Source organism: Rattus rattus, chromosome 4 (genome assembly GCF_011064425.1).
Source record: "Rattus rattus isolate New Zealand chromosome 4, Rrattus_CSIRO_v1, whole genome shotgun sequence".
Taxonomy (NCBI): domain Eukaryota; kingdom Metazoa; phylum Chordata; class Mammalia; order Rodentia; family Muridae; genus Rattus; species Rattus rattus.
Window position 1 is genome coordinate 9854680 of NC_046157.1, and position 23261 is coordinate 9877940.

Sequence of the window (23261 nt, forward strand, 5' to 3'; positions counted from 1 at the left end):
AGTGTCTCGATCTTGGTAATTCCTCTAGGATGTGCTGTGTCCTTTTCACCATGACTGCACATATTCCTGAACCATTGTCCCACCTACAGGCATCTGCTTGGGTTTCTTGATGCTTTGTGACACTTTTTATTTTGTGCTAGGCAAAGCAAGCCGCACTTTCCCCTGGTGTTAGATGTTTGTGCGTTCGTATCAGGTCTTTACTTACTAATCTTTCCCTGGAAGTCATGAACATTATCGACTTCCATTCATCAAGTTTGATCACGAATGGTTAATATGTAATGTTTACCAAATCAGTGCACAGAGTTACTAATGCCGGTTGTGAGCTGTCTTAGAGAGCGTCACAAGTGGTTCCGTGTATAGTATTCAAATTTAATCTTGGGAGAATTCCATTCTAAAAATGAGGAAAGCATACGGTGGCTATTTAGTGTGTGCGCACCCTTGGATAGGCATTATTCTAGGAAATCCCTATATATGCTCAGTCTTCATTCCACCGAGCACTTTTCTGTGTGCCAGGCATATCTTTGAGCCCTTTACATTTAAACTCATTTTACCCACACAATTATGAAGCGTGCACTATTGTTACCCTCTTGTATTTGATGAAATTAAAATTTATGGAACTTAAAAAAAAATGTATCCAAGTCAAAAAATAGAATTGAGATTCCCAATTAGGTAGTCTGATTGAAGAGCCTTCCATTCCGTTCTGGGCACTGTGCTCCTGCCTCAGTCAGCCCCGCAGCACCGTCTCTATAAGCTGTGGTTATGTCCATTTTTACAGAGGACAAAGCAGACATCCACACAGATTAAATACCTGCACTGCAGTCTGGAGCCAAGCTGGGCTGGTGAGTGAATGCTCATGCTCTGAACATTCATCTGTTTCCGGAGACTTCTGACAACAATTTCTCCCCTTAGGTACATACGATAGTGCACAGCCACGAGGGCTTTACTATGGTTGAAGGGTTGGACTGCACACAGTGTCTGCTAAGTAGGGTGGATAATTAGAAATCCTAAGATTCAGAACTTCCTTTCAAGAGGCAAGGGAAAAGCTATTAAAGTAATCTCTACCCGTATCTGTTTCTTCCAGCACGGTCTTCAAGGCTGGTTCTTTACCCGTTGGCCTAGATAGAGACCCTGGAATGGGGAAAGATTTTCCAGTTCAAAACGGTCAGCAAAGGTGGGGTGAAACTTGTAGGTCTAGGTGATGAGATGGGCAGGCTTTCTCTATAGAGCCAGATGCACTGGCTGGCTTTAGAGACTTTGGTTTAGAGAAAACAACAGCTCTCAACGCAGGGACAAAACCAGGATGGTGATGTGGGGGCCAGAGAGCAAACAATTAGCGGGCTTACACCAGGCTTTCTCTGGGACTGAGTGGGCTTGTGGTTTGACCTAAGAAAAAAGTGTGCTGACCTCAACTCAGGATCCAGTCAGCCCCCGCTTTGGATTCTCTCCATACACACTCATCATCAGATGACCATGAGCCAGTCATTTCCTCCCTCCGAGACTCCGTTTCTTCAAGGAGTCCATCAAATGGGCACAAGACCCCATTGTGCGTATGCAGACCGTAGGTCATGAAAAGTCTTGGCTAGCTGAGTGTGAACTGGAGGTGGGTGGAAGATGCTGACAGGAAAGAAAGCTTTGCCCCCACTGGAGTTCCTCATATGACACTGTGCTGACAGAGCCATATCAGATTGACTCATACAGAACACACGGGAAAATGGGCAGTTTGCAGCATGGCCAGCTCCTAGGCCTGGAACTGGCTTCAGCTGGTTTACTGGTGGGGCGCAGGGATGGGAAGTGCAACAGGCAGGTGCCATACTTAGGGAGGAGGGGTTTTCTTGAAGGAGGGGTGTTCTTCTGTGCTAGAGGTTCAGGGTGATCTGGAGACCTCAAGCTCCACTCTGGGCAGGCAGAGGAAGGGGCTGACAGGACCCCAAGTTTCGGTTTAGCTTTACACTGACCTCTGGCTCTCACAGACACGTCTCAGAATCTGTCCCAGCCTCAGTTTCTCCAGCCGTAAACTGTAAAGACTCTACTTTTCAACATTTTGAGAAGGCCTATTACCCTCTCTCATCCATTGGTCGAGATTACTAAAGAGTGGTGAAGTGGCTCCAGTAGTCCCTTGGTTTCTGTTCCGAGCTCAAGTTCTTTTAAGCCAGTTCTGGAATCCTTTGGATGGTGGAGCGTAAAGGATTCCTGTATGTCAGTAAGTGAGCGTACGTGACAGAGGGCTTTTAAAGGAATCACTTTGTATCTAGCAGGGTCCCACCTGCTCCTCAGACTCCGAAGGCAGTGCGAGCAACAAGATCATTCAAAAGCGCCGCTTTCCATTCAGGTCTATAATTAGCTAGCAGGCTGCTCACCCCTGGGGCTGCCGGGTTGGGCGTGGGGCAGCCTGGGGGCGGAGCCGAACCCTCAGGCCCGCCCCTTGGATGCCTGCTCCTGCTGTCCCGCCCGGTCTTCTTTGCTCCTCACCCCCATCTGCGTCCTGGAGCGTGCCGGGCTCTGCCAGGCAGGATTCCTGGAGGACAGGGCCTGTCTACCCTCCTTTCGGGTTCCCTCTGCAGCTAAGAAGCCCCCTTGAGGGATGCGACTGCCCTGGAGCAGCTGCATTTAGAGTGGCATCCCCTTCCCGGCCAGCCGGCTTCTGCGTCCCGCCCTCGGGGCTACCGCCCGCTTACCCCGCCCAGCTCTCTGGGCCCCTCCCAGCCACCTCTCCCTCTTTGTCGCATTACATAGTAATCTGAGATGCATTGGATGGGCTCCAGGGAACAGAATGTACTTGGCAGAGGCGCGGGGCTTGATGTCTGCAAAATGTCGGAAACTCAGCCAAGAGCTGCTAACTGGGTCATTAACCTCCAAAAGCGAAGCGAGGGCTGTAGGCCCTCTCTGCCTCCCTTCATCTCGCCAATAAAAGTGCCTCAGTGTGAAGGGAAGAAAAAGCCCAAGGTTGGCTGCTTTGATTTCTAGGCACTGAAGGCAGACCAGTCTCCTCCCCCTGCCCGCGCCCCAGCTCCTCCCGGCTGCCTCTCTGCTTGGAACCCAGAGTTTACAAGTGGCCTTTCAAAGGCCCAGCAGTCCAGCAGGGCCAAGCTGCAGCGTCTGTGAGGATGTTACCCGCCGTCCTTCCCTACCGCACAGCCTTAGACCCATTTTATCCCCTGGGTTGCAAGGAATAATAAGGGAGGGGTAAGGCTGGAGGTGGGGCGAAAAAGAAAGTTCTAGTTTAGTCCTTGGGCACTCTTCTGCTCCTCCCCTTTCTGCCTGCTACTCCTCCTTCTTCTACCCTTCCCCTCCTTCCGGAGAGCAGGCTGGAAGGCTTATTGTGCTCCACATAGAGCCTGGCTGAAGGGAGCTCCTCTCAGCTGCCAATCCTTTCTCTGTTCTGAACTGTGCACCCTTCCCAACCTACCTCACCAGTAGGTCTAAAGGACCAAAGGGGAATGTCCTTCTTTGATCCTGTGACCTTCAGGCCGCTGCAAGCCCCAAAGTCCAAAGGAACTCTGGACTTATGTACAAGTCCTGGAAAGCAAGCAGAGAAAGCGTCTCACGAAGGCGAAAGATCAAAACGGGAGACCCACTTCAGTTTTCGGGCCATGTTGGACCGCCAAAAAGGTGCTTCCTGTGAATGTCCAAACCCATTTCTCAGGTGGCTAGAGTGAGAGAGTGCTTGGTAGTGAAACTGGATGTGGTGTCTTCCTCAAGTCCTTGAGTGGCAGAGAAGACCACTTGCCTGTCAGAGACTAGCCGTGGCTGGTCACAAAGCAAACCCAGGGGAGAATTGACTTGGTGAACCATACTTACAAACAGAAGTCAGCTTGTCTACTGCAGTGTTTGGTCCAACCCTGCTCAGGGCACCCTTGTTATTCTTGCCTCAGTCTACGGCAGCCATATGGGATTGACTGCCTTTCCCTGAGCATCCCACAGAGGCTAGTCTTGGGCTTGATGACCTCTGCCTGACTTCCTACTGCTATGCATTCAACTCCTCTGTAGCCATGAAATCTCAGCTTGGGCGCCCACACCTCTCTCACACTGCCTTCTTTCGGTTTTTCAGAGAGACTCATAACATCTCCAGATAGCCAGCCCCTTTGCGCCTGTGCTAACTCTTACATGGGAGTTGCTGCTCCATGGGTAGAGATCATTCCTTGTCAATGTCAACACCGATGGCAAAAGCCATCCAGCACCTGTCCTTTTACCTTCTTTGTTTAGGCCTTTTATAAACACACACACACACACACACACACACACACACACACACACACACACACACACACACACGGTTTCTCTGTGTAGCCTTGATTGTTCTGGAACTTGCTCTGTAGACCAGGCTGGCTTCTGACTCAGGGATCTGCCTGCTTCTGCCACCTGAGTGATGGGATAAAAGACGTGTGGCACCACAGCCTGGAATCACAAAAAGCTTCCTCTGTCACCCTAAAATGTCTGACTTGGGTCGCATATTATGTAGTCTCCTTCCTGAGGGCCTTTATGTGAGTGTCTGGCTTGGTAAAAGTGGTAGTTGCCTTGAGGGATGTCCTGGGGCTGACCAACCTTACTGGTCTCACAAGTCTTCTGGGGGTGGGGCTTCCTTTATCCTCCTCTTCCTCCCTCAGGGCAGCCTGCAGGAAGAGCCTCCATCACTTTCCTTTTGGCAAGTTTTCCCAGGATTTCTTCACAGTCCAACTCCACAAAAGTAGCTCACCACAGCCCTTCTTACACTTCTCAGACCCACCCAGGAAAACCGTCACTAGGTGTTAAAAAAGATGTCTTAGACACCAGAGAAGAGCACCACCTGTTTGGGGACAAGACCCCACTTCCAACGTCAGCTGGACTTTGGCAAATATTGGCCTTGCCCAATATTTTTCAGAATTCTCATTACGGGTTGCCCAAGAACCTCCCTTTTTGGGGAGCTCAGAGCTCCTAGTAAAATATGTGAACCTTTCAGGTTCTTTTCAGAACTTAGAAAAGACCACGTCCCTTGCTGTTTGCATCACAATACACAACTTAATCAGAAGCGAGCTGGTGCAGGAAGCATGAAGCTGCAGACGATATTAAAGGGTTGGAAAGAACAGTAGGCCCGGCCTTGCTAATGCCCACCCCCGTCCGGTGTTAGGGCGCCTGGGCCATCTCAACTGACTCACTGCTTGCTGGAGATGAATCATACTCCCTTTCTGTGTGTAAGGTCTCACTTCCTTCACCCCCTCTCCAATAAAACGGGCATGTTTATTATTCCTACCACGCGGGAGGGATGGGGAGTTTTAAGAGTCCTTGATAATTACACAAAAATATTATTAAAGTAAAAATTAGCTGCAAATATGTTTTTTACTTTCTGGTGAGGCACAGAGATGGGGGAGGTGTGGGTGGTCCCCTTAGGATGTTCCCATGGCTTCTGGATGCCTGGTTCACTGACAACAGCACCCTCGGAACTGGAAATGGGTATGGGGGGTCAGCCTTCTTGAGGAGTTGGGAGTGTATGATGTCCGCTTGAGTCAGGGCAAGGATCTGAGGAGGTGAGAAGCCCGAATTCAAGGAGACAGTGGTCAGAGTGTAGAGGACTTCAGTGCTCGGTCGGGCCAGGAAGCTATTTCTGAGGGCTATGAGATGTCAACACTTGCATTGAACTGGGCTGTGGCAGTTCAGTGAGCTCTTGGCTGTTGGGTGGAGGGCAGCAATCGACTGCAGCAACTTAGATCCAACAGAGCTTCACTTTCTCTCTCTTTGAATATGAGGGATAGTTCCCTGGCAGATCTACCATGCTGTAATTATGCAGTGGAGACCAGAGGGAAACAACGTATGTGTGCACTCCCACGTGTGTGTGTGTGTGTGTGTGTGTGTGTGTGTGTGTGTGTGTCCATGAGTGTTTGGACAGAGAGGTGGGAAGGAGGTAACTAACTTGTTAGGCACAAAACCAACTCCAGAACCTTGTTCTCTGGGAAGGAAGCCTCACCCAGCTCAACATCTTAGCCAGGTCTAGTTGAAAAAACAGTCCCTGGGTATCTGGAGCACAAAGATCTTTATCTAATTCACAGAGTAGTACATCTGCACCCCAGGGCCGGGTCATTGACCTCTGTCTAGACTTGTCTGCCATCGACTTCCTACTCCATCTGAGACACTTGCATTTGACAAGACAGCCATGCCTCCTTTCTAACCAGTCCTTCCCTAGCTTCATTTCCTTCATAAAAGTCCCAGGAAGCCTTAGAGTTATGTGTGGCTTGGAACTTAGAACTGAGCCTTGGAAGTCCAGTTTGGTATATGTTAAGGTTTGCTGTCAAGTCCAATGTAGGAGGTTGTTGTAATGGTGTTATCAAAGTTACCTAAGGACCTTTAGGTAAAGATTTGTGTCCTGGAAATGTTCTCTTTGCCCTTGGGTTTGAGGACGTATACTTGTATACCTGCTTTATAGTTGGCATCAAAACGCTCTCGCCTTAGATACTATTGTTTCAAGAAGGCTTACATACACAAGCAAATGAATGAGTAGAGGTTAACTGGTGCCACGTCAATGAGGCAAATGAAGAATTCTGTGAGTTTAAGGCTGTTGAACTGACTGAAACCACCCTAAGTCCTCAGTGGAAAGAGAAGACCCATCGATTCCTATTTCACAGCTCGACGGTGGATACCAGCTTCCACTGAAATCATTAACTCATTTTTCCTGTATTTGACAGGCTGTTTTGGTGAGAAGTAGCTCACGAAACCAAGGTCAACCAAGAAAAGCTTACCTAAACAGTTCCCTTTAGGTCATGGGGATGGTGAGTAAAAGAGGTGACAGAGTAGAAGGTACATTTTCAGCCTGTGTTCCAGGTTCATCCTACTGATTGCTGTATGACCTTGAGATCTGTAGCCGATGTGTACTGAACCCTTATGGGTAGGAGTCAAGTTCTGAAGTGTCTCCTGGTTTCTTCATTCTGCCCTTAGAAATGTCAACCCTACTGCTCACTGACTGTTGACGTTCAGTCCTTCTATCTTGGAGACTACAAACAAGCTAAGAAATGTTGTTCCCAACCCTTACACTGGTAAGGACCAAAGTGTGAGAAGACATTGAAGTGGGATGTGTTGAAGTCACAGATGAAAGCCATCATCCCTCAAGTTCATGTTTAGTCACATAATAACAATGTCTGGTCACACCCACTCTTCACTATATGGATTGCTTAAGGAAATCTTGGATTTCAATTCCAATATGTTAGTCCCAAAACGCAGAACATGAAATGAGAATTATATCTCATGAATTCTACAGTTCGGCTCTCTTAGACAAGGACAATGGGACTTTAGAAAGCTTAGCTGTGGGATCTGACCAAAGAAACAGAGGCAGGAAATTTTAGAGCCAGGGGCACATCCCAGATGTCCACTGCTCCCCGGTGTTTATTTTGATTTATAAGCTACGAATTGTAGCTTGGTCTCTAGGTTCCAACGAATAGCTTCTACTACCTTAAAGATGAACAAGGTTGTTCTTGGGCTCTGACGTTTTTGTAGATCTGTACTATCTATTTCTGGTCCAGTGTTGATTTTGTATTGTTGTTTGTCCATAATAACTGTTGCTGCCTTTAAAATAAAAAAATTGTTCTCTTGTGCCTGACAAGATAGGGAGAGACAGACAGGGTCAGGTTGAGCGGATTGGCTGTCCCTGACACATACCCCTGCCTTGGTTGATATTTTCTTGATACTTTTCTTAGTAGCTTTACTGCACAGCTATCTTGGCGTACTTCTGAGTCTATGGCTTTTTATTTTAAACAATTAGTTCTCCCACCCCCTCCGACTGAATGTAACTCGTCTGCATAGAATTTTGTGAAAATGAGCAGAAAAATTAAGGCAATTCAAGGAGGACCAATAAGCTCTCCTTTAAGTCACCATGAAACCCAGATAACACTCTCCTTGTCCTCCCAGAGATTTTCATGGCCGTACCCAAATCTGCTCCAAGAGCGCCCTCTGCTGGATGACATCAGGACCCCGACCTCCTCAGCCATCTTGGAAGTAGAGCCAACTGGAGTTCTGAGAGGATAAAAAGGAAGGTTGGAGGGAAAGGGGGTTGAGCGCTTTGAGTGGGGAAGGGAAGATATTTGAAGGGAGGGAGAGAGGGGAAAGGAGAGAGGGGGAAGGGAGAGAGGGGGAAGGGAGATTACCACACTGGGAAACGCGGAGCCTCTATTTAAACACCATCCTAAAATAAGATGTATGAAATCCATGAGGTCCTTATGCCTCTCCATTTCTATTTCGGTGTGTTAACCTAATGCTAAAAGATCATCACATGGTTTAAAAGAAAACAAGCAGATGCAGAGACCCACAGCCAAGCATCGATCAGAGCTGGGGTGACTTGTGGAGAATGGGGAGGGTAGAATTGAACGAGCTGGAGGGGGCAAGCAAACCACAAAGAGACCTACAGAGGCAACTCTTCTGGTGCCATGGGGGTTCTCAGGGCCTGGACCCCCTAATAGGGAGCATGCAGGAGCTGGCTTGGATCCCCTACAAGTGTGCAGCTTGGTCTTCATGAGTGTCCCCTAACAAAATGAGCTGGGCCGGTCTCCATCTCTCTTCCCTGCCACTGAATCCCCTTCTGCCTACCTGGACTCCCTGGTTGGAACTCGGTGGGAAAGGATATGTTTAGTTCTGCTGGGTCTAGATGTCCCAAGCCTATAAGCACAAGGCCCTGGGTTCGGTCCCCAGCTCCAAAAAAAAAAAAAAAAAAAAAAAAAAAAAAAAGAAGAATCAAAGGAGAGGATAAATTAAGAATCTCATTGGTATTGATGCTTCCTTGATGGATTACAAACGATAATTTCATAAATAGCTCAAGTTCTATGTTCAGATTTTATTATTCTATCAGGTAAACTCTCCGTCAGCTACTCATTGCCTACCACGCAGGACTGAACATTTTTGGAATTCAAGGCATATTTGTAAGTTCGGTGACTCATTACTGTGCTTGCATTTCATTTAGTATATTTAATTAGCATATGTATTCCAAAGAAGACCATACTTTTTAGAAGAAGAAAATACATTAGGGAGCTTTAAAAGTATATTTGAATATCTAAGTCATGTTTTCAATTAAATAATCTCTCTCTCTCTCTCTCTCTCTCTCTCTCTCTGTGTGTGTGTGTGTGTGTGTGTGTGTGTGTGCGTGTGTGATTTTGAATAAGAAGGCCTCCATAAATAGCCATTTGAAGATTGAATTCTGTCTTTAACACTGATGTTAGTGTGAACTTATTCTTTGGGAGGAGTTTGTTTGCTACAAAAGTATGGAATTATGGGGTTGATAATTTTTGAAGTACCAAGAGAGGCAGTAGCTAGGAACGTTCTTCCGGGGTGAGCATGGGGCTAACCTGACTGTTAGAGCTATGACCTAAAGATAGAATAGTAACGTTTTATGACACCTTAGGGAAGGCTCTGTCATCTCATTGCCCAAGTAGTAAAATGAAGCCTGGAGAGAACAGCGTCCCAAAGGCTCATGATCAGTCATTGGTGGAGCCACTACTGGGATCTGAATCATCCAGAGCTCTTAGCACCATCTAACCAGACCTTTCGTGAACTGCTTTTTCCATCACGGCATGAAAGGGAATTACAGGAACAATGCTAAGATGTCGATGCGATTCCTCCAAGCCTCATGTTGAAATGATTCTCAAAGTCACTTTCATTGTATTTGCAAGTGGTGCTGATGTGACTTAACGTAGTCCTCAGGGTGGAGATGGCGGTTGCAGTGGTGGCTTCATAAGTAGAGGGAGAGAGATTTCAGCTTGGCCGTCTTTCTTTGTCACATCATGAGATGTGCAGTGCCACCTTGGGAACCCCATGAGTAAGAGGGCCCTTGGCACACATGGGCCTTTGACCTTTTGCACTTCTCCACCTCCAGACTATGAGAAGTACATTTATTTTCTTTCCAAGTAACCCAGTCAGTGAGATTAGTTAAAGAATGGGAAACAGACTGGTAGCAAGAGACTGCAGAGCACCACTGGAAACTGCTTCTGACACTGTCATAAAGAAGAAATTTCTATCTAAGCCTCTGTCCCAGCTCATTGTATCCTTAAGAGACCTAGAAATAGACCACTTAGATCCTTCCCTACGCTGACCTCCACTCTGTTTACACAGGGGCTGGCCAGATGTTAGAGAAGGAAAGCAAACACTTGCAGCTGTTATCAGGACAAGGGTGGAGCACACGAGGTTCCCAAGTTTTCAGCCAACACATCAGAACACATTTAATTTTTACTGCTTTTGGGTTAACTGTCTTCCTCATCCTTAACGCTTAACACTTAGTATTGAAACTTGTGTTGAGAGATTCCAAGGGGTTCTTGAGGGAACTTTAGCCCATGACCAAGGCAAGTTGTTCTCTGTACCCTTGGAGGAAATCTCTCTTCATCTCCAATTCTCATTCTTTTGAGAATGATGGTTCTTTGTAGTAAGTAGAGTCTAGAAGTAGGCAAGAGTCAGTGTTCTGTGGTGAGCATACAGGCTTTGGAATTATGTAATGTCTAGTTTGGATCCCATCCTAGCCATTCACTGACCATGTGATTTTGGGTTACACAGGCAGGCGTCTTATTACATTGCTTATTTATTGAATTAAACTCCTGTCTCACAGCTGTAGGAATGGAGTACCAGTTCCATTCTTGTGCAGAGGGCATGGTTAATGGTTAACCATTTCCATAGGAATGGTAGGAGATAGATTGAAATGGTGGTCAAGGGAATGAACACAGAAAATTAGGAAATCTTTGTTTCTTAGAAATCTGTGGAAGCAAAACAGTGTATGACAAATATTAACTGTGGTGCTGCTTGCCAGTATAGAAGACCCTTGTTTTCTCACAGCCTACACAGGCCTTGAATGCTTTTCTTTAAGGAAAGGGATGCAAAAAGCCTGACCTCTAGTGGTCTCTGTCTTTGTGTTGGACTGAAGGGGAAAAGGCCAAGAACATAAGAACAATCTAGACTTCACTCGCACACTGGTTACAAGTCTCCTAGTTAAATTAACTAGTGGTTGTGTTTTCATTGTTTTGTAACCTCAGCTGGCTTGGAACTTACTCTCTAGCTAAGGATGACCTTGGATTCCTGATCCTCCTGCTTCAGCCACCCAGGTTCTGAGGTGACAGGCACGGGCCACAAGCTGTCTCATTTTTATAAGAATTTAGGACAAATTGTTAGATGTGTTTCTCCAGCACTCGTGAGTTTGCAGTAAAGCTTAAGATGTGACACAGGAGTTTTGCAGTTGCTCTGAGTTCCAAATCTCATCATCTTTTAGCATCCTTCACATGGTGTCAGCTCCTTGTTGACATAGGGAAAGCAGGTAACCACTGGGAGTATTTCACGGGAAGAGTTTTCTTAATATTGAGAGTCAGACATCAAAGCGGTAGCCAAGACCGCTTTGCTCAATGCCTCCTGAGGCTTGACCCCTCGAGACTTTGATCTCTTTCTTTTTCTCCCAGTAGGTCTATGTTAACAGGCATTTCACACAGACCCCTGTCCTCTTGACACCATGTAAACTTTGCCTCAGAGCCAGGGCTTTGAAGCCCTCAATTAAGGTTTGTTCACTTTAGCAAACCAGTCATATTCACTCAAAACCTGGAACCAGACCAATGTTCAATGTCTTAAGGATTCAGAAGTGCAGGAGCAAACGAGGTCATTACCAACATTATCCTTTCTTTTTCTTTTTCCTTTTTTTAACTTTGTTCTTCAATTAGCTTACACAGGATTCAATTTCGTCATGACGTCTTCAAACAAAATTTGCTTTGTTGACCCCCTTTCTATTTTCTTCTCCCTCATTTCTCTTGGCCCTCCTGTGTACCCTCCCTCCGACTACCTCCATTTCTGTTCCACTTTAATGTTATTTGTGCCCTCCCCCTTCTTCAATACCTTTCTCCCCTGTCATGGCCTTCTGTCTAGTTCTATAGTCATGCATTTCCAGTCATGCAAGCACAGGTAAGCATTATAAACTCAGTTGCACATATATGCACATTTTCCTTTCTTGGATCTGAGTTACCTTGCTTCACAGTACTTTCCAATTTCTTTCCATTACATGCAAATTTCATGATTTCATTTTCTCTAACAGCCAAATACCATTCCATTGCTGATATGATTCACAGATTCTATTCATCTGCTTCCTTGTGATTGTGCATAGAGGAGGAATACACATAGAGTGAAGGGAATCTCTGTGGCAGGATATGCAGTCCTTTAAGTTATATGTCAATGAGTCATACAGGTAGAGCATATGGTAATTATCTTTCTAATTACTTGAGAACCCTCACGTTGATTTCCATATGAGCAGTACAAAGTTATACTCCTAGCAGCAGGGATAAGGTTCCTCTTTCCCTCCATCCTTGACAGTGTTTGTTGTTTATTTGGTTTTTGATTTTAGCTATTCTAACTCATGGGAAATGGAATCTCAAAGTGGTTTGAATTTGCACTGCCTGGTGACTAAAGATGTGGAACCCTTTTTAAAACATGTACTGTCCATTAGTATTTCTCCTTATGAGAACTGGCTATTCATTTTATAAGTTCAATTTTTGATTAGGGGGAGGTTTTGTTGTTTAATTTTGCAGGTTTCCCCTATATTCTGGGTATCAACCCTTTTATTCTGGTATGGTTAGCAAATACCGGAATACCAGGGTCTTTAGCTTTTATGTAGTCACATTTGTTGAGTCTTAGAGCTATTTCTCGTGCTACTGGAGTTCTGTTAAGAAAGTTCTAGCCCTTATGTATAACTTGAAGTATACTCCTTATGTGCTTTTGGGGTTCAGCATTTCAGGTTTTATAGTCAGGCTTCTAGGCCACTTTAACTGATTTGTGCAAAATGAAAGATATGGGTCTCATTTCATCCTTCTGCATGGGGAATAGGTTATCTTTCTTCCTTGCATGTATTTTCGGCATCTTTTTGAGAAACCTAGGTTGTCACTAGATGTAGTAGTGCATGCCTTTAATCCGAGCACTGAAGTGGAGGAGACAGGGGAATCTCTGACTTCAAGGCTAGCGCAGGACAACCAGGGCTGTGCTGAGAGACTCTATCTTAAACAAAACAAAACAAAGCAAGACCAAAAACAACCTCTTTCATAGCTGGGCCGGTTTCTCCCTGGGTTCTCTACTGTTACCCTGGTGTACATCCCTGCTTTTGTGCCAGTATCATGCTGTCTCTGTCACGGTATTCACATGCTCCTTTTCATGTTTTCTTGGTCATGTGTGCTGTAGAAACAATAGAGCTGTACTATGCTCATAGCAGCAGCATCCTCAACAACAACCACACTAAACACTCACTAGGCATCAATAACAGGGCCATCAACTTATGTGATATTTTGGCCAAGGATTTGGTGGTTACTACTGATTGTTTTTGCAGTTGTGAAGATTATAATTATGGATTGTGGCAATAAGGAAAGATAATCACTATAATATATTGAGTGTAGAAAGCAAGTTATGAAACAGAGTAAATGTCATGAGAACAGAACGAACGAGCACATGAAATTGATGTGGTGAAATTTTGACTTCTACCAACATTGCATTGATGTAATTATGGTAAAGCCTCGAACAAGGACTTGTTCGTTATCTTTGGAATACTTTGAAAGGTTTAGGAGCTGTCTTTATGTTGCCCAGATCCACTTAACCCCCCTCAAGAACAGTGAAACTCATTAAGAGTACACCACCTGTGAGCTCAGACAGACGTGCTATGGAGGTCATCAAGGTGTATAATATGACCTTGAATAAACCATAAGTCTCCTGCCAAAAGGATGATGGAAGAAACCATGCCTTCTGAGAGATAAATGCAGTGCAGGACACAAAACGTGTGCTCAGTAATGTTAGCTGCTACTGTTTGGATGAGCTTGAATCTGGCCTAGAATTCAGGCTTTGTGACTTCCCCACAGAGGCAAGTTCTATCCTACTCCATTATAGATCCTTCATCTTGCTCCATGCTTGTGTCCTTTTCTTTGGTGAGAACTGTATAAGAAAAGGCCAGTCCAATAGTACCAAAGACAACATTTAGCTAAGTCTCGCCGGCCAAATAGCCAACGGCGCATAGTGTTAACAAGACCACACAACAACACGGTCAGGTGTGTATTAAGAAGAGTGAAACTCCTTAACCCCCTCCTCCCCACGTAAGCAAAATGTTCCCACCTGAGTACATGTACTTCATTTGCTTTTGTGAGTCTCTTTTCCTCTTAAGTTTTCCTTTAGTATTGTGTTTGCATGTGTGTGTCCATGTGCATGTGTATGAATGTGTTTTTGCACACATATGTGTATAATACAGCACACCCGTAGAGCTCAGAGGACACGATTAAGACTTAGTTCTCTCCTAACGTGACTTCCAAAGGCTGTCAGCCTTGGCAGCAAGTTTCTTGGGCCAATGAGCCTTCTTGTCAACCCCTCAGGCTCCTTTTTGGATGAATAGGATAATTCTTTGTGATAAATCTTCGTGAAGGCATGACGGGAGTTGTTGCATACAGAAAGAACAACAATTCAAGATGACGATTCTGTATTTTAAAGTTATTTTCTTCCCAAGTCCGTGGAGTCTGTTCCGGGTACCAGGTTTTCTATCTTCATGGCTGCCTTAACTTGCTTTACTCAGAGGGGGTACAGGTAGGCTGAGCAGTGCACCCCACAACATGGAGATGTCACCAAGTCTTCAATCACGACCATCTAGATACAGTCCACAAATGACCCTTCTTCTGTTACATTATAACTGGAAGTTCTTGGAGCAAAAGGCCCAATTCACTCTGATTGTATCCAATCCAATTCAGTTTAATTTATCTCAACCGAAGAACTATTTTCTGGAACATTTAGTTTGAGCCATCAGCTGTAACACTTGGTTCTGTAAGAGCTAACAGAGCAAGGCAGGAGCCAGGGAATCTATATAGTGATGAGAAACAGGAAGTCACAGGTAGAATTTTTTCTGGAACGTGGAATGGGGACATTAACTCCAAAGATAAGTTGAATCTAGGGTACTCTGTAAAATCTCTCTTGACTGTTTATGGGATGAAACCTTGTCTGTCTAGGAGCAGATGGGAAATCCTTGGGAATCTCAGGGCCCAGGTGAAGAGCTGACAGATCTATTCTAGATCCCCAAGAAGTCAATGGGCCAAGGCTGGCCTGTTGGACTCAAATCTCTTCTCAACTAGTAGAGCCAACAGTCTTCAACTGCCATTGTATACTAAGGTAAAGTCACTGGCTTTGTCAGTGTTATTTCTGTAATTGTCAACATCTCCCCCTTGTTAGACACTTTAAAGAAGGCCTGAACGTTGGTGTGAGATTATAGATCATAGAGAAAGACAGACCAGAGAGTCCAAAACGCGTTTATCTTGTTTAGGAATTTCTAGTGTCCTGTTCCCCAATGGAAAGCAGTATGAGGCGGCTCGGTGTGGAGAATCGTGCTCTTGCTTGTTCAGTAATCAGACTACATGGACTCTGGAAATGCCTTGTGGGCAAACTGTTCTCTTACACAACATCGTTGATGCTGCACCACTAAAAAGACTTGCATATTAAAACGCGAAGCATGTGTAAGTAGCACGTAATTAACTGCTGTCTATTTAACCAGACAGTTCTAGCAAGTTAATTTGATGTCTGTTATGAGACTTAATAATTGTCAGTGATTTTTTTAAAAAACAATTTACTGGTATAATCATTAACTACTCCTAGATTATCTTGTCAAATTGATAATTAAATATCTCAAAAATGCATTACAGAGTCAGTATATTAATAGGAATGTAATTGAATAATGTTTGCTTATGTAATCTAGAGTTTATTACCTGTACACTTATTTATCTTTTCTACTCTTATTAAATCTTCCTAGGAGCTACTTCAGAGTGAACAGAAAACCGAGAGTCAATATATGTCTTATCAGATCCAAAGTAGCAACTTGACCAAGATGCTGTGAAATGAACATGAATTCTTCACATGCAGAGTTGAAGGAGAGCTTATTCCTATTTCCTATGGGATTACCGCTTGGAAAATATCTCCTCTCTGCCATTTCCCATCGAATCCCCCTCCATCCTCCCTCTTTTCTTCCCCCCTCTCCTTTCCCTCTGCCCTCTCTTTCTCCCACCTTCCTTCTCTCCTTCCCTCCTCGTTCACACCTTCTCTTTTAATCAAGTATTTAGCTGTCTGCTGCAGAAGACAATGAGGCCTGTATGCACGATTATTGTCTAATGCAGAGAAGGAAAATGAACAGTCCCTTGTCTTTTATTGCACCAAATAGCTGAGATATAGCAACTTAAAAAGAGGAAAACATGGATTTTGCTTCACAGATTCAGAGTTTTTAGTCCAGAGCCAGTAATCGGTTTTCTTTGGAGACTGTGACAGAATGTTATATTATGGTAGGAATACAGAGCTGAGAAACTGTTCACCTTCTGGTGGCTGGGAAGCAGAGAGCAAGTGTAGACTACCATCTCGCAAAATCTATCTTCATCCTCTAAGAAGAATTCCTCAGGAGGCCTCTTAAAATTTGCACTATCTTCTAATAGTACTAAGTTGAGGACCAAACCTTTACTGTATATGCTTTAGGGAGGACATTCTAAATCTAAATTATAGCAGAGAGTAAAAATCACTGGAATGCAACATGCTTCCTGTTACTCTAGAGGCATGCAGTAAAGACCTAAGGGAACAACACAGAGGGAGGAACAAGTGATGAAACCCGTAGTCAGCAAACACGCCAGCAAATACCAAGTAGGAGTTTGCAAGGGAGAACAATGGTAAGCATGGAATTCTGGGTCTAGAATATGCAGCTCGGACAGCGAGCACCAGCTACTACTCAGGATAAGACAGCAAGGATGAAGTTTACACTACACAGTGGTGTACACCCAGCTGCGTATCTGAAAGCATACCTTGTAGGTCAGAGTTGGGATTTAGTAGCTCGTACCATTACGGTGTCCAGGGGTTTGCCCTGGTACACGCCTAGGTGCTATCTATTCAAATCTCAGAGGGGTTGACCTTCCAGCCCCAGCCCCTCATCACATGACCACGGGTTGCAGGTTGTACTGGGTTTCTGCTGCGCTGACCCAGAAATAATATATCCAGATTTTGAGGTCAATACATAAGATCACAGCACATTTCAACCTGGGCATACCAAAAAAGGCACTACCAGCCCTTGGGGGAACTTAGAAAGGAGCAGGCCTTAAGTCAGTGGCTGAGTTTTCAAGGCTTTATACACAATCTAGCCATTTGTATTCTGCTTACTCTTTGTGACCACTGAGACATACGTGTCAGCTGTAATCATTTTTGTCCTTTCCCAAATGACAATTACAATGAAAGTCATTGCCCGCCTGGAGTTGCTCCTGACTAGATGGTTGGCGTACCTTCTGGTGAAGCAAAATAAAAAGGCTAGCGGTTGAAGTGAAGAGGCACACGCTACTCACCTCAGCTCACCAGAGAATGGGCATCACAGGTTTTAAGCTAGCCTGAATGCATGGTAACTTCTGGCATAGCCTGGGTTACATGGCATGACCCTGCCCCAAAGTGCCACCAATTTCAGGAGCAGTGCTTGTCTCATATGAACAAGGCCCTGGGTTCAATCCCCAGCATCATAAAACAGACAAAAAAAGAAAACAAAATCACATTTCAGCATTTAAAACCATAATGGCTATAGGTAGCAGGTGGAACAGTGCCAAGGTCTGTGCAGACTTTTCACAATGCTTGGACCCCAATCTCATAGACTAACACAGAATGTCTGGGTGCGGTTTTTCTTGCCCTTGAAAACAGTACTGTGTATTCCAATTTCTGATACCCTGGGGCTGTCTGAACCAGGCATCCTTAAACAATATTAACTAGGACCAGCAGTGTTTGATAATTAAATTCCTATTTAATTATCAAAATGATCGCAGTAGATGCTTACATTATACAAAGGTAAGGGCAGTATAATCCAAGGCCTAAGTAAGGCTGAGGTTAAATTCTCTAAACTCAGAAGCAGAATGTATTAGAGATAAGCACAAGGCACCTGATTTTTGGGTGAGTGGGATTTTATAGAATGCAGGGTCTTCACGATACTGTCTCGAGACATTTTGGAAGCATTTGGACTTTTGGCTAGTAAATAAATCAGATTACTAAAGCTTTGGGCCACAATGCTAGGTGACAAGCCATTAAGGTTAGATGTTAGTGAGGTCTTGGAATGAATCTAATCATCTGCCACGTGACCTTCTCTCTTAGTGGCTAAGTTTCCACATGTGAAATAAGTATAATAGTCCATAGCCACTCATCTCAAATGTCTTTGAGGAGGACCAATAAGACAGTGGGTGAAAATATCTTGAAAACACACATAACGTCTTCGAGGAATGTGAGGGGCGGTATTATGTGTAGTGTAAAGAGGCTGGCTGTAAGCAGTTCACAGGAAACCGTGGACTCATGGTTTTACAGATACATGTCTGGCCCAGGCTCCTGGGAAATGACCAGCAGACTTAGAGATAGATTTCTATTCTCTGACAAGTGGAGGTACTTATCCTAGTTGCCTGATACACTGTCTACATCTTTCATTAACCTGTAAGCTCTGTGGGAACAAAGACCATGGCCTTTGAGGCAATGTGGCATAGTATTGAAATATGGAGGGGTTAGAGATGAGCAAGGTTTCTAATGAGCCACTGTGTGAGGTTTGGGAAATTATTGAATAACATTGAATCATATCTTCTTATCTGTGGCACGAGGTTACAAATATATCCTTTGAAGTAGTGTTAAAAGATTGGAAATGTAAAGTAGGATCAAATATGGAAGCTGCCCAAGGAATACTGGATACTTATCACCATTGCCATCACCACTGTTGGCTTCCTTGGCACCTAGAATGTTGAGTATATCGTTCTTACTCAGCAGGCTAGCAAAGGGACTAAAAGATACTTTCTGTCCCAGAAAATACTTGCACCGAGTTAATGACTCCCAACAGTTAAAGAAATGAAGAACCTGGCTTATAAGGGTTGGCACTGTAATTTTGGGGTCTGTTTTTACGAGTTGTCTTTTCCAATAGGAAGAAAATGTCTGTCCTTTCTGACTCTTTCTGGGCACTCAAGATGTCGCGAAGCAAGGTTGTGGTGAGTCCTCTGAAGTGTAACTCCGGATTTTCTTGGGTCTTCCAGTAGGAGTTATGATCAACTGTTCTGAAAATATATGAGCCAAAGACTTGTAGGAGCCAAATACTGGGAATCAAGGGATGGCTGAACATACTTCCTGCTGCTGGTGCGGAAGACATGGTGATGGCATGGCAAACCAGAACTAAGAGCAAAGGTCCATCTAACAGTGGTAATTCCACAATCAAAGTCATGTTGAAGAAAAGACGGGTTATTTCTTTATTTTGAAGAAAATGCAAGGGTCATAGTAAAGGTAAGGTGAAAGGTTCTGCTATCACAGGTCCAGTTGCAAAGGACTGTGCAGACTTGAGGCCTAGGATTGCATCCAATGCAGGCAGCATTGCATGATTCTCCAGTGTGTTTGTAAAATATATTCACTCAAAACCCTTTGCTTCAAAAGAAGAGGAGGAGGAAGAGGAGGAAGAGGAGGAAGAGGAGGAGGAGGAAGAGGAGGAGGAGGAAGAGGAGGAAGAGGAGGAGGAGGAAGAGGAAGAGGAAGAAGAGGAGGAGGAAGAGGAAGAGGAGGAAGAGGAGGAGGAAGAGGAATACAGTTACCATTCAACTCAGGCAGTTTGCAGTATTAGTGTAGCACTTTAGAGTTTTACAAAAGGTTTTTCTTAAATCATGCTAGTATTTTATTGTGTCACACACCAATCATTGGAAAGGTTTCCTTCTACCCATTTGACAGACAAAAAAAGATGTGACTCTGAATAGTGAACGCTATTCAAATGCTGACCGTCTAGTGTAGGGAAGTGCTGGTATGAGAAGTTGGGTCCTCTGCTCACTGTTCTTCTGTCTCTGGCTCAATTCTAACCCAACCAGATCTTGGTCTTTGATCCTGACGATAAAACGCAAGCTGGGAGATGGCCTGGTTGCCTTGACTGCAAGCTATAAAAGTAGGAGGCAGTCTCTAATAAATAGCATTGCTTATAGTAGACCATTAAAAGCTTACCACCTGTGAACTGAAATCTCTGTGAAGTGAGCGAGCGGCTCAGTCTTCCTCTGTTTTGAAATTCTAGTATTCCTAGCATGAGAAATGTGCCGTCATTGAGCTAGCTTAGCTTCATGAGAGTGAAATTGATCTGACCAGTCCCTGCTCTGAGGAGGGGAACAGGAAACCATGCAAGTCTTTCAGCTGACGTCATTTAGGAACACTAGATACTGAAATATAATTCGATCACTGCTCAACTGCATAGAGCCTCTCCAGGCTCTGAAAAGGAAAGCATTTCTCACAAGAATTTCACCTGCCCTTCTTGGTAATTCCTTCTGATGACTACTGAGTAGATTGCTTCTCCTAGACCTCAGCTTGGCTTAGCCCAGGCCTTTTGTTCTTTTGCATCCTCCTCATCTTCTTTATAATTGTGGTCACATGTCTAAATCAAAACTGACGCCACATATTAAACATTGAGATATCACAGAGAATAAATACACTGCTTTGGGAAAAGAAAAAGAAACAAAACAAACTCAACCTGGCGTCCTCTGTATTTTCTTCTTTCTTCCTTTCTTCTTATCTGCTCTGGTTTCTCAAGGAACTCACAAACATTGCAGGCAGGTAGAGAAAAAGTTTCCTAAAACTGATAAACTTAGTGTTTAAGAGGAGGAAGAGAATATAGTAAAGTGTGAAGGGTGGAAGATCGGGGGCCTTGGAGGCATCTGAGGAGACAAGTGGGCCCTCCTCAATTGGTTGAAAAGGGAAGAGCTTCTGAAGTAAGCAGATAGCCTATAGAAAGGAAGCGAAAGAAAATTTAAGTTTCATTTTCCAAATCTCAAGGATGAAGATAATGCATATCTCGTGAAGCTGCTGTGAGCCTTGGCAATTGTGCATGTCAATAGCCTAGCCTGCAGCATGCAATCATTTAGTAGCCAATAGTTTTGGCAAGCTTTTTCCTACACCCATTTCCTTTATTTGGAATAAGGAGATGAGATTACCCTTGGATTTTCAAAAGGGGTTAACTTTATTATTTATTATTTTATATGTATGAGTGTTTTGCCCAAGTGTATGTCTGTGTATCATGTCTGTTGCCTGAGGATGCCAGAAGGGGGCAATAGGAACTGGAGTTACAGATAGTTGTGGGTGGCCATGTAGGTGCTGAGAATTGAACTTGGGTCCTCCAGAAGAGCAGTCAGTTCTTGTAACCACTGAGTTATTTCTCCAGAATCTACCCATGAATTAAAAAAAAAAAGCCTGTCCAGAAATGACATGCAAGGACACTTTACAATCCCCTAAGAGAAATTCCAAATGCAACCCCTCCTCCATATATTTTCCTAATACTGGGCAAGCCTTATCAAACTTTCCCTCAACTTCAGGTCTAAGGTCTCAGTTTGATAAACATAATAAAATTGTGTGTTTACCCAAGTATCTGATAAATTAACTCTCCATGGACAGAACTTGGCCTGCTGACTATGTGGCTATGAGGTTATTTGTATGTGCTAGTAAGCCAGCCTGGACCTACTCCATTGTTGAAGGCCACAAGATCATGGTCATTCCTTCTTAAACCACATGGATTGAGAATAGATGGCATGGTCTCCTAAAGGAGAATCGAGATACTATTTCTAGAATATGCTGGCAAGATCCAAAGTGTTTCACCTACCTTGGCAGCCCCTTCGATCAAAAGTTCAAGAGTTTAAAATAGAATTAAGAATGTAGCTCTGTGGTAGAATGAATGATGCACTGAGTTCAGTTTCCCATTACTTCTAAAATGGTAAGTTTAAGGTCTGGTGATATGGCTCTCAGCAAGTGGTTTTCTGAGCAAGAGTGGAGACCTGAGTTGAATGCTCAAAACATACAAAGCAGGGTGTGGTCATTGGTGCCTGTATCCCAGCCATGGGCCATAGGTAGAGATAGATCCATGAAGGTCATTGGCCAACCAGCCTAGGCAAACTATGAACTTCAGGGTCAGTGAAAGGACTTGTCTCAGAAGGCAAATGTGAAAGATGATGGGGGATGACAACATCCAATGCTTATCTCAGGCATCCATATGCACGTGACCGTATGTGCAAGGTATGTATCATCTCATACTTGTGCATATAACTCACACATGTATGACGCCATGTGTAACTTTACACACATACAGAAGCTTAAATTTCAGACACTCTATGTATCTACTCAGGGCTGCACATAGTGGGACAAGGCTGCTATGAATTGCGGCAATTCGGGTCCTATGTGGCATGCCAACCACTCAACCAAAGATCTAAAAGAAACACCAGTAATTTCCAAAGCCGGGACTTTCATTAGGCATCTATCAGGAGCCCAACTAATGTTGAATTGCTTTGATGTTGATTTCAAACTGGCTGCAAAATTTCATATCCTGGCGTTGATGAGCAAGAGGAACAGAGAACTTTCTGAGACCATATTTTTAAACAAAGTCTTTTTAAAAATAAAACATGCATTCATTTGAATACCTGTCTAGCGGCGGGAGGGCCTGTCAAGGGTTCATCCAGGGACATGCAATGGAGCCAGGCAGCCAGGAGCCGGAAGGGGCAGAGCCCGCAGCCACAGGAGAACATTGTCTGCTGCCAGCTGGGCTGTGCCCTTCTCCCACAGGCCTCAGGCACCAGGTTCCTTGAATTTTAGTATCTTTTTTGGGGGGCATCTTTGGGGGTGGAGAGCGGTCATCTGAGTCATTTACTGGAGACTGAGCCTTAGTTCTGATTTTGTGGCAAAATCTTGGGAGAAGTTTCGGGAGCTTCAGAAATAGATCTTGACTGCACTGACTGTGAGAAAATGACTGGGGCTAAGGGAAAATGTGCCCATATGTGCACAGGTATCATTTTATATTTTTATGACACCATGTGTAACTTTTTCGAGCTCCCTAGTCCCTGTCCCCACCTTCCTAACAGGCTTCTAACTAACTGTTTCTCCCTTTTCGCTTTCTTCTGCTTGCCTCCTTCCAGAACGAATGTTCCCAAGGACAGCATTTCTAACCTTACTGTTAACAAAGTCCTGGTTGAGGGATAGACACCTACAGCCAAATAAGATGCAATTTCTGTCTTCAAGTTTTCAGTGTCAAACCAAGAGAGGCAGTGCTGAGGTCCCTCACCATGGGCTCATCTGCCGAAGCGTTTTGAGCAAGGGAGCTTCTAGGCTATTTTCTGGAGGAGCTTTGTATTTGATTTAGATCTTCAGGACCACAGGAAAAAACATCAGGTGAATCAGACAGGAAAGGATATGAATAAAGCCACATGGTGGGCTCAGATCTGTGTTCCCCATGCTAATGGACTGGGGTCCCACACTCAGAGTTGGGTTGCTTGACTACCACCGGATGCATATGAGTTCCC

At 44.4% G+C, this 23261-nt stretch overlaps 1 pseudogene; it reads left to right on the top strand.

Annotated features, from left to right (window-relative positions):
• The first annotated feature begins 3437 nt into the window (after nucleotides 1-3437).
• Nucleotides 3438-19331, top strand: LOC116897804 (annotated as a pseudogene).
• The last annotated feature ends 3930 nt before the right edge of the window (nucleotides 19332-23261 follow it).